At 40.0% G+C, this 11,027-nt stretch overlaps 1 protein-coding gene across 1 annotated transcript in view; it reads left to right on the forward strand.

Annotated features, from left to right (window-relative positions):
• The first annotated feature begins 3,835 nt into the window (after positions 1–3,835).
• LOC115176912 (R-spondin-1) overlaps positions 3,836–11,027 on the forward strand; it is a 32,657-nt gene continuing 25,465 nt past the window's right edge. Inside the window, exons 1-2 of the mRNA XM_029737304.1 lie at positions 3,836–4,055; positions 4,332–4,448. The gene's annotated coding sequence lies outside the window, so the exon portion shown is untranslated. The remainder of the gene's footprint in view (positions 4,056–4,331; positions 4,449–11,027) is intronic.

The raw sequence follows: 11,027 nt of genomic DNA on the forward strand, positions 1-11,027 counted from the left end.
TATTTCACAGTAAACTTGTATTTTGGATCAATGGTTGTGTGGTGAAAGATGTCTACAAACAAAATTAATGCACAATGAAAGGGTTTGAATGTAAGACTGTTATAAGTGTTACCAGTTTGGAGTTTTGTACTAAGAGTAAAACAATTCACCACATATTTGTGAAAATAGTACCAAAGCGATTTATAAACTGTAAGTTGTCTCACATATTGTGGTTTGAGCCCCAACGAAAAGGAGACTGGGAACCTCTCGCCAAAAATTCACAGTTTACAAGGATCACTGATCTGAAGAATCTCCAGGAATTGCTGTTTATGGCCCCCTGTTGGATTATGAGGAAATATAAACTGTTTTGAGATTTATGTTAATTTAACATACACTAAGTGTACAAAACATTAAGAATACCTCCTACTTCCATGACATAGACTGACCAGGTGAATGCAGGCGAAATCTATGATACCTTATTAATCTTACTTGTTAAATGTACTTCAATAAGTGTAGATGAAGGGGAGGAGACAGGTTAAAAAAGGATTTTTAAGCCTTGAGACAATTGAGACATGGATTGTGTGTGTGCCATTCAGAGGATGAATGGGCAAGACAAAATATTTAAATGCCTTTGAACGTGGTACAGTAAGTTCCAGGCGCATCGGTTTGTGTCAAGAACTGAAACGCTGCTGGGTTTTTCACGCTGAACAGTTTCCCATGTGTATCAAGAATGGTCCACCACCCAAAGGACATCCAGCCAACTTGAAACAACTGTGGGAAGCATTGGAGTCAACATGGGGGTGGGGGGTGGGGGGTGGCAACTCAATATTTGGAAGGTGTTCTTAATGTTTTCTACGCAATGTATACTGTCAGTGCAGAAGCTTACTAAGCTTGTCATTTATTCTACGTTTGTCATTTCGCTCTACTCTCACTCTCATTCTCTTATTCTATTGTCACAAATACTCTAGTTGATTTGATGGGTATCTAAACAATTTTGGTATCTAAACATTCTGCAACACTTAGGTGTGCTGACTGTTATTCATCACTGGGAAAGAGAGCGGGAGAGCGTGAGAGAGATTGATGGAACTATGAGTTTCCTATTACTAAACAACACTTTAAGCATGATCATTCCATGTCATGCAAGATTGGTTTATATGAGGCCAGTTCTGGTGTAAATAATACATCATCTCTTATAGGTGGATTGGTGGGCCAAAACTCATTACAAAACTTTCCTGCTCCTTATTAGTGAATAGCACAGACTCTCGATCTTGCCCCTCTGCAAAATAGAGAGGTGGTAGGAAAGAAATATGTGGGGAGCGTTAAGAGATACATGACCGAAGTACACCATATTTAGTTTAAAAGGGCCCAGGGTTGTGGAGGTATATATAATATTTGCAACTTTTCTGTTGAAATTGTGTTTATTTTGCTCTCTGACTAGGTTAATTATTGTTCATGACAATAAGTGCAACATTTTGGGAACTCAATGGCTTATTCAACATTTGCTATGACTCCAGGACCACTCTGCCTACTGGCCCACACAGTATAGCCTACATTTAATAATGCCCCTTCTGTCACAGTTCTATAACTTTATCCAAAACAGGTGGTTTTAAATAAGTTTTTGAACATTAGAAAAGGTAGTACTTTTAGACCATATTATAAAGGGCAGATAATTTTAATTGTATTTTATTTATTTATTTAACCTTTATTTAACTAGGCAAGTCAGTTAAGAACAAATTATTATATACAATGACAGCCTACACCGGCCAAACCCGGACGACGCTGGGCCAATTGTGCGTCGCCCTATGGGATTCCCAATCACAGATAGGCTATCAATTGAGACAAATGAACTAACCTTGCTCTTCGAAGTCATGTCCTAGTCATGCCCATGTAGCAGTTGCTTCCATCCCTCCTTGCCTTTTTTTCTACCTAAAGACAAGGACAATTCATTTAAGATAATGATTGGCAATCAGTGGTGTAAACTACTTATTTAAAAATACTTTAAAGTACTACCTACGTCGTTTTTTGGGGTATCTGTACTTTACTTTACTATTTATATGTTTGACTACTTTTACTCCACTACATTTCTAAAGAAATAATGTACTTTTTACTCCATACATTGTCCCTGACACCCAAAAGTACTCCTTACATTTCAAATGCTTAGCAAGACAATAAAAATGTCAAATTCACACACTTCTCAAGAGAACATCCCTGGTCATCCCTACTACCTCGGATCTGGCGGACTCCCTAAACGTTGGATTGTGCCCTGGCTATCCATAAATGAAATAAAACAAGAATATCATGCCTTCTGGTTTGCTTAATATAAGGAATGTGAAGTGATTTATATTTTTACTTTTGATACTTAAGTATATTTTGGCAATTACATGTACTTTGATACTTAAGTATATTTAAAACCAAATACTTTTAGACTTTTACTCAAGTAGTATTTTACTGGGTGAATTTCACTTTTACTAGAGTCATTTTCTATTGGTATCTTTACTTTTACTCAAGTATGACAATTGGGTACCTTTTCCAACACTGTTGGCAATCAATATTACTTCAGCAAAACTGGACACTTCAAAAGAATCAAACATACTTCGACATATAAAAGACAACATTATTTGTTTGGCATTTTTCACCTTGTTCACAGTAGCGGTTCTGGGGGGCAGGGGGGGGCCAGTGCCCCTGTGACAACAATTTTGGACTCCCTTGTGGCCCCCCTAAATGTGGAGTATGAAATAATTTTTACATAAATACATTTTTGCTATCATTCTTTTTCTTGCATCCGTTATTAGACAGTGGCAACAATGACGGTTATGAACATGGTCTTTTGCCTGCTAATGCCTGCAATGCAGTGAAGAAAACGATATGACAACAATAACGTCTAATGTAACTGGCCCCTCTAACAGTACAACTGGCCCCAGCTTGCCCCCCCCCCCCCGTTTGAAATGGTCTAGAACCGCCACTGCTTGTTCGCACATGGCGCCAAAACGTCCAGTTCTCGCGCTCTTCTTTTGCACACATGTCGGCAAGCACCTGTCAAGGAGAGTTAGTGTTATCAGCTACTGCAAATAAAATGACAGATGCACAACCACCATGGACGATATATTTTGGCTACTATCCTAGATAATAAAAGAAAGGTAGCACTTTCGGTAAGTTACAACTTTTGTATCCTGTATAGCCTAAAGGCTATGAGTAGAACACGTTGCCCCTCAAAGTCATACAGTACTGTATGTACACTAGTAGGATTTTAAGATAGTAATAGCATAGTCTACCTACTGTAGTAAGCAAACGTTTTTACCTCAAATCAATACTATTTCATTGAACAATTCCAACTGCCAGTTAATATTAGCCTAACGCAAATATGGCCAATTAAAAAAATAAAAATAAAACCCCAGCTAACTCAACATTTGAATGGTGATTTCGATTTGGGCAAAGTCTACCTTTCTTTTGCATTCTTTGCACGGTCCTTACACTGCGCCAAAACTACACGTTCGCGCGCTGGCAGGAAACACCTGTCAAGGAGAGATATGCATAATCAAATTGATTCAATAGTCTTATTAGTGTAGGCCTAGTTGTCAGTAAAAATGACTAGACCAATGCACAGCCACTGAGGATGGTGTATTTAAATGCAAGGTCAAAATATGTTATCTTAGGAAGAAAAATATTATCATTAGAAAAGTCGTTTGGCCCGTAAAATAAGATTGTAGCCTATCAGTTGTCGTAATAGCCCTCATTTAAATGCCTCACGTTAAGGGTAAACCAATTCAGCTGGGCAAGGCTTGATGGCCGAAAGTTACGGGTATTTTTTCGTGCTTCATTACAACACAGATTAGAGCTAATGGTATTTAACAAGATTTGTTGATAAAAAGAAACAGCACAACCCAACTGTGTTCCACCTCTGGTTTTTCGTCTCGCAGTCTGTGTGAGTTTGAGGGGTGGGGCCAACTCAACTTCATGCATGCGGAGACTCCTGCACTAGATGGGGTTGGATGCAAATACCCCAGGATTGTGAATGACTTGTCTGGGTTGGAAGGTTTCCGACGCTTAAAATTGGATTTATGTGGAAATTGCATCAAGTGAGTGATTTACTAGCACGAGCCTTCTTATAAATAACTGCGCTGACTGAAATAAATAGCAAAAGTTATACAAACATTTTTCAGCGGATTGCAATTGAAAGATTAGTTTCTCATTTTATTTGAAATGAGTTGCAGATTTTTGAATTTCCATAAATAATGAACACGGAGAGCTCAAATGTTTGATGGCAACATAAATTGCCAGCTGATAAAATACAACAAAGGGAATGATTTGTTTCTCTATAATGATCTAATATCTCTTTCTCATCTCATGTGAAGGTGTCATGTAGGAGGAGTTCTTTGAAACCAAACAAGTTACGAATTCTCCCTTATAAAAAAGGAAATTGAGACCCGACAACTCACTGGATCTCATCATAAGAGGTTTGCAATGCACAGGTAGGTCGAATTTCCAAGCTGTTATTCTGCTGTGGATTCTGTATGACTGGAAACTGATAATGCATTTTGGAATAGTTTAGATCTCTATAATTCTCGTTTTAGTAATATGGGAAATAAATAAATCTAAATTACTCATTTTTTAGGCTAGCCTATTAGCCTACTATGGCTTAATTAACTTTTAATTAATGACTAATAATAGGCCTACCTCTAATAAACAACCCTCATTTAATTGTCAAAATGAAAGTATTTTTGAAGTGTTATTATTATTATTTTTTATTATTAGGTTTTTCATTATTGAATGATTTTAGTATTCAGCTTTTTAAATGTCAGTGACATTGAAATTGATCTTGTTTTATTTTGTGAAATGCAACATTATGGAATTTGCTGTTATTATGCAGAACCAGGTCAGTGTCAGAAAAAATAGTTTTTGTCTGAACAATATATTACTGTCATTAACATTCAGAAATGCATGTCGGAAGAGGAATCAGCTGATTTCCAGTAACCTGTGTGCATAAGGAACCCCATGATATTTAATAAAACATATTTATCTCACTTTTTCTGGAGAAAAAAAATCTGAAATTTGAGACATCCTAAATGCCTCCGTTTGTATCCATTAGGGGTGCCCTGATTGTACGAAGGCATGCTTTTGGTTCTGCTGGTCGCTTTTCAAGCATATTTGGGGAATAGAGTGTGCAGAAATTGAGCATTTATTTTGGAACTCCACATGTGGCAGCAGCAATTTGGCAGTTCATTAAAACAGCACTGGCTCCGTTTATCTCTCCTCTCTCCCTCTCGCTCGCTCTCCTTCTTGCTCTCTCGTTCTCACTCTCTCATTCTCGCTCTCTTTCTTTCACTCCGTTTTTCTGTCTCTGTCTGTATCTGTCTGTCTCTGTTTGCTTCTCCGCCAGTCTTACATTAACACTGACCACTTGAGTACCTCTTCAAAAAGAGAGTGATAGGCAGGTAGGGAGACAGACATTTGTAGACCGAGATTATGGGAGAGAGAGATGCTGGAGTGGACTGGGGCAGGTGGGGATCTCCAATAGATTTTCCTTTCTCCTCAGAAGACCAATGTAGGCAGCTGTAAGTCAGCATGGCGTGCTAGCATGTGCGGCATGCAGACACACAGCGCGGCTAACCCTGAATGCTGGCGCCCCATAGACTATGGGTGCGTTTGAAAGAGCAGGGTGGTGCTGGGAACACAGAGGAATTCTCCTCCTTGTACAACTCAGTGGGAGAGATCAGACAAGGAGGTGGAGGAGGAAGGAAGGAAGGAGAGAGATCTACTGTACTGTACAGAGCAGTCAGTCCTATAGTGTTGTAGTCTACATCTGTAGCACATTTTACCCAGCTTTCCCTGCACAGGAATTGATTACCCAAATGGGCTGTGGAGGCTCCTGAAGCATTCCAGTGGCAGAGCCAGGTGTTTTTCAGCACACGTGCACATGCAGATGCCCTGCATGGTGCTACTACTACCTGCTGCTTTAGATTAGAGAGTGTCAATGGTGCTGAGCAGTCTATGAGGCCTAGAACATGAAGGAGAGTGACTACTGATAACGCCTTCCTACCACCTATTTTCTCACAATCATTGCCTCACTCACTCTCTCAATTAAATTAAATTCAAAGGGCTTTATTGGCATGGGAAACACATGTTTACATTGCCAAAGCAAGTGAAATAGATAAACAAAAGTGGAATAAACAATAAAAAACGAACTATATACATTGCACTCATAATGGTGTTTATTCTTCACTTGTTGCCCTTTTCTTGTGGTAACAGGTCACAAATCTTGCTGCTGGGATGGCACACTGTGGTATTTTATCAAAATTGAATTAGTTTTTTAATTCTTTGTGGGTCTGTGTAATCTGAAGGAAATACAGTGCCTTCGGAAAGTATTCAGACCCCTTGACTTTTTAGACATTTTGTTAGGTTACAGCCTTATTCTAAAATTGATTAAATTGTTGTGTCCCTCATCAATCCACACACAATACCCCATAATGACAAAGCAAAAACGGATTTTTAGAAATTGTTGCTAATTTATTAAAAATAAACATCTGAAATATCAAATGTACATAAATATTCAGACCCTTTACTCAGTACTTTGTTGAAGCATCTTTGGCAGCGACTACAGTCTTGAGTCTTCTTGGGTATGACGCTACAAGCTTGGCACACCTGTATTTGGGGAGTCTCTCCCATTCTTCTGTGCAGATCCTCTCAAGCTCCGTCAGGTTGGATGGGGAGCGTTTCTGCACAGCTATTTTCTAGGTCTCTCCAGAGATGTTCGATCAGGTTCAAGTCCAGGCTCTGGCTGAGCCACTCGAGGACATTTAGAGACATATCCCGAAGCCACTCCTGCGTTGTCTTGGCTGTGTGCTTAGGGTCGTTGTCCTGTTGAAAGGTGAACCTTCACCCTAGTCTGAAGTCCTGAGCGCTCTGGAGCAGGTTTTCATCAAGGATCTCTCTGTAATTTGCTCTGTTCATCTTTGCTCGATCGTGACTAGTCTCCCAGTCCCTGTCGCTGAAAAACATCCCCACAGCATGATACTGCCACCACCATGCTTCACCGTAGGGATGGTGCCAGATTCCTCCAGACAGTGGTGTAAAGTACCACTTAAAAATACTTTAAAGTACTACTTAAGTATTTTTTTTGTATCTTTACTTTATTCTACTATTTTTTATTTTTGACAACTTTTACTTTTTAAAATAATGTACTTCTTACTCCATACATTTTCACTGACACCCCAAAATACTTGTTACATTTGAATGCTTAGCAGGACAGGAAAATGGTCCAATTCACACGCTTATCAAAAGAACATCCCTGGTCATCCCTACTACCTGATCTGGCAGATTAACTAAACACAAATCCTTCGTTTGTAAATTATGTCTGAGTGTTGAAGTGTGCCCCTGGCTATCCGTAAATGAAAAAAAAAGAGAAAATTGTGCCTCTTGGTCTGCTAATATAAGGAACTTGAAATAATTTATACTTTTACTTTTGATACTTAAGTACATTTTATCAGTTACATTTACTTTTGATACTTACATATATTTAAAACCAAATACTTTTAGACTTTTACTCAAGTAGTATTTTAATGGTTGACTTTCACTTTTACTTGAGTCATTTTCTATTAAGGTATCTTTACTTTTTCTCAAGTATGACAATTGGGTACTTTTTCCACCACTGCCTCCAGACGTGACGCTTGGCATTCAGCCCAAAGACTTCAATCTTGGTTTCATCAGACCAGAGAATCTGACAGTCTTTAGGTGCCTTTTGTCAAACTCCTAGCGGGCTGTCATGTGCCTTTTAGTGAGGAGTGGCTTCAGTCTGGCCACTCTACCATCAAGGCCTGGTTGGTGGAGTGTTGCAGAGATGGTTGTCCTTCTGGAAGGTTCTCCCATCTCCACAGAGGGACTCTAGAGCTCTGTCAGAGTGACCATCGGGTTCATGGTCACCTCCCTGATCAAGGCCCTTCTCCCCCGATTGCTCAGTTTGGCTGGGCGGCCAGCTCTAGGAAGAGTCTTGCAGCTTCCAAACTTCTTCCATTTAAAATGTATGGAGGCCACTGTGTCCTTGGTGACCTTCAATGCTACATAAATGTTTGGTACCCTTCCCAAGATCTGTGCCTGGACACAATCCTGTCTCGAAGCTCTACAAACAATTCCTTCGACCTCATGGCTTGGTTTTTGCTCTGACATGCACTGTCAACTGTGGGACCTTATGTAGACAGGTGTGTACCTTTCCAAATCATGTCCAATCAATTTAATTTACCACAGGTGGACTCCAAGTTGTAGACACATCTCAAGGATGATCAATGGAAACAGGATGCACCTGAGCTCAATTTCGAGTCTCATAGCAAAGGGTCTGAATACTTTTATGTAAATAAATAATTTTTGTTTTTAATAAATTTGCTAATATTTCAAAAAACCTGTTTTTGTCTTGTCATTATGGGGTATTGTGTGTAGATTTCTGAGGAAATTGTTTAATTTAATACATTTTAGAGTAAGGCTGTAACATAACAAAATGTGGTAAAAGTCAAGGGGTCTGAATACTTTCCGAAGGCACTATATGTGTCTCTAATATGGTCATACAGGAGGTTAGGAACTGCAGCTCAGTTTCCACCTCATTTTGTGGGTAGGGTGCACATAGCCTGTCTTTTCTTGAGTGCCAGGTCTGCCAGTGGCATCCTCTCTCAATAGCAAGGCTATGCTCACTGAGTCTGTACATAGTCAAAGCTTTCCTCAATTTTGGGTCAGTCACAGTGGTCAGCTATTCTGCCACTTTGTACTCTCTGTTTAGGGCCAAATATCATTCCAGTTTGCTTTGCTTTTGGTCAATTCTTTCCAATGTGTCAAGTAATTATCATACACATTTTTTCATGGTCTAATTGTGTTGCTGTCCTGGGGCTCTGTGGTGTCTGTTTGTTTGTGAACAGAGCCCCAGTACCAGCTTGCATAGGAGACACTTCTCTACGTTAATCTCTCTGTAGGTGATGGCTTTGTTATGGAAGGTTTGGGAATCGCTTCCTTTTAGGTGGTTGTAGAATTTAACAGCTCTTTTCTGAATTTTGATAATTAGCGGGTATTGGCCTAATTAATGGTGTGGTGTAGAAGGTCCTTCTTGCCTTGTGTTTCAGATCGTTCACATGTTTGTGGAAGTTACCTGTGGTGCTGATGTTTAGATCGAGGTAGGTATATTTTTTTGTGTGCTCTAGAGCAACGTTGTCTAGATTAAATGTATATTTGTGGTCATGGCAACTGGACTTTTTTTGGAACACCATGTCTTACTGAGATTTACGGTCAGGGGCCAGGTCTGACAGAATCTGTGCAGAAGATCTAGGTGCATCTGTAGGCCCTCCTTGGTTGGGGACAGAAGCACCAGATCATCCGCAAACAGCAGACTCTCTCTGTCTCTACCCCTCTCTGTTTATGCTGGACTGTTGTTTCGAGGCAGCTGGCCATCGTGTTTGTCTCCCCTATCATCGACCTGTGGGCGGGTTTGGCTAATGCGACGAGAGCTTACAGCTCGGAGGCAGAGATGGGAGTATAAGAAAATAAAAGTAAATCAAACATTGATGTACTGTATACCTGGGTGAAAGTGCACATAACTTCCCTGTTTCTTCGCTGCCTGCAGTTGTTGAACCAAATAATCTGGATCTGAATCCAAAGAAAAAGGCTCAGTTAAAAGCCCTTACGCTGGAGCCAATCTCTCCATTCGGTGCCCATGTGGCAGGCACCACCTAGCAGTAATTTCATTATATTACAAAAACAGGAGGATAGGAGGTGTGTTGGAGTACATAAGCAGCACCAGAGCAGGCTCTGTTGGCTGCCACATTTTTTAGTTGTTTCCCTGTGCCTGTGTGGAAGCAGAGGAAGGCAAGGCAGCTTGTGGCGGTACTGGGGAGGACAGGGCATGAAATGTGGGAGTGGAACGAAACGTTTGTGTGTACTCTTACTTTATTCAGTGCTTTACCACCGGTTGTGTTTATGGCCTGTTTACTGCTCTGCTCTTTTTCATTGTCCCACTCACACTTGCTGGTGATTGCAACTGCTAGTGTTCTGAGTTTAAAAGTGCACTATGCAGAAATCTCTCTGCCATTTCCTGGTTGCTAAAATTCTAATTGTTCACCTAATTTCAGTTTATGTGACAAAACAAGCAAGTCTAGTGTAGAGAATCATGTGAATTTGGTTGGGTGGCCCAAAAAGCTAGATATTGCCGCTTTAAAATAGCTAAATACGATAGAGAGCTAAAGACAGCTTTTTGAAATATTGCTGGATTTACGTGCAGTTTAGGGAGATTTTTATTTAAAAAATGTACATAGAAGTTGATCGTGGAGATGGCTGTTTTGGCTTCATGATTCTACAGTATAAGCAGTGCTTGATTTGGGCAGGAGCTCACCGGAACTTAGTACCGGCACCTCTGATTTTCTATTGCTTGAGTTCTTGCACCTGTTATAGATAGTATTATTAGCTCAAAGTATTGCTGAGTTCCTGCACCTAATTCAGTCCAAGTCAAGAACTAAGAATAAGTGTGTCTGAATTTAGGACCCCAAAATGTACAATGTTCTCGGAGTCACAATCAGAACATTGGTTTTGGCTAACCATAATAAACAGGACTATTTGAATGCACTTTTGGTCTCTTTAATGTTGTTGCATTAACTTAATTTACATTAGGGTATGCAGACAGTCCTGATTTTTGATTGGCTGGATGCAATAGAGTATGATACAGTGTCACTCCATTATTGCTTTACTGAGCTCACATTTTCTTGTACTGCTCCTACCACATCAGCCAGTGAATTAGGCCTCTGTGAGATCTAAATGATGTTATTTTGACAGGTTCATCCATAGGCTAAGTTTCTGACTCTGAGCTCTGTGTAGTGGCACTTTCTCACTTTCAACAAATTCCCAGAACAGGAGCTCCCTTTCACTGGAGCCTGCCTGATTTAATAATTGATTCATCAAAAGGACTTACAAAGCAGGGCAATTGAATCTCCTGACTATTTGATGAGGGAGTTCAGTTCCATTCAGTGAAGAAGAGGACATAGTGCTTGTGTCTGTTTAATGGATGAGGGAACCGAGACAGAGCA

This window comes from Salmo trutta, chromosome 3 (assembly GCF_901001165.1).
Source record: "Salmo trutta chromosome 3, fSalTru1.1, whole genome shotgun sequence".
Lineage (NCBI taxonomy): Eukaryota > Metazoa > Chordata > Actinopteri > Salmoniformes > Salmonidae > Salmo > Salmo trutta.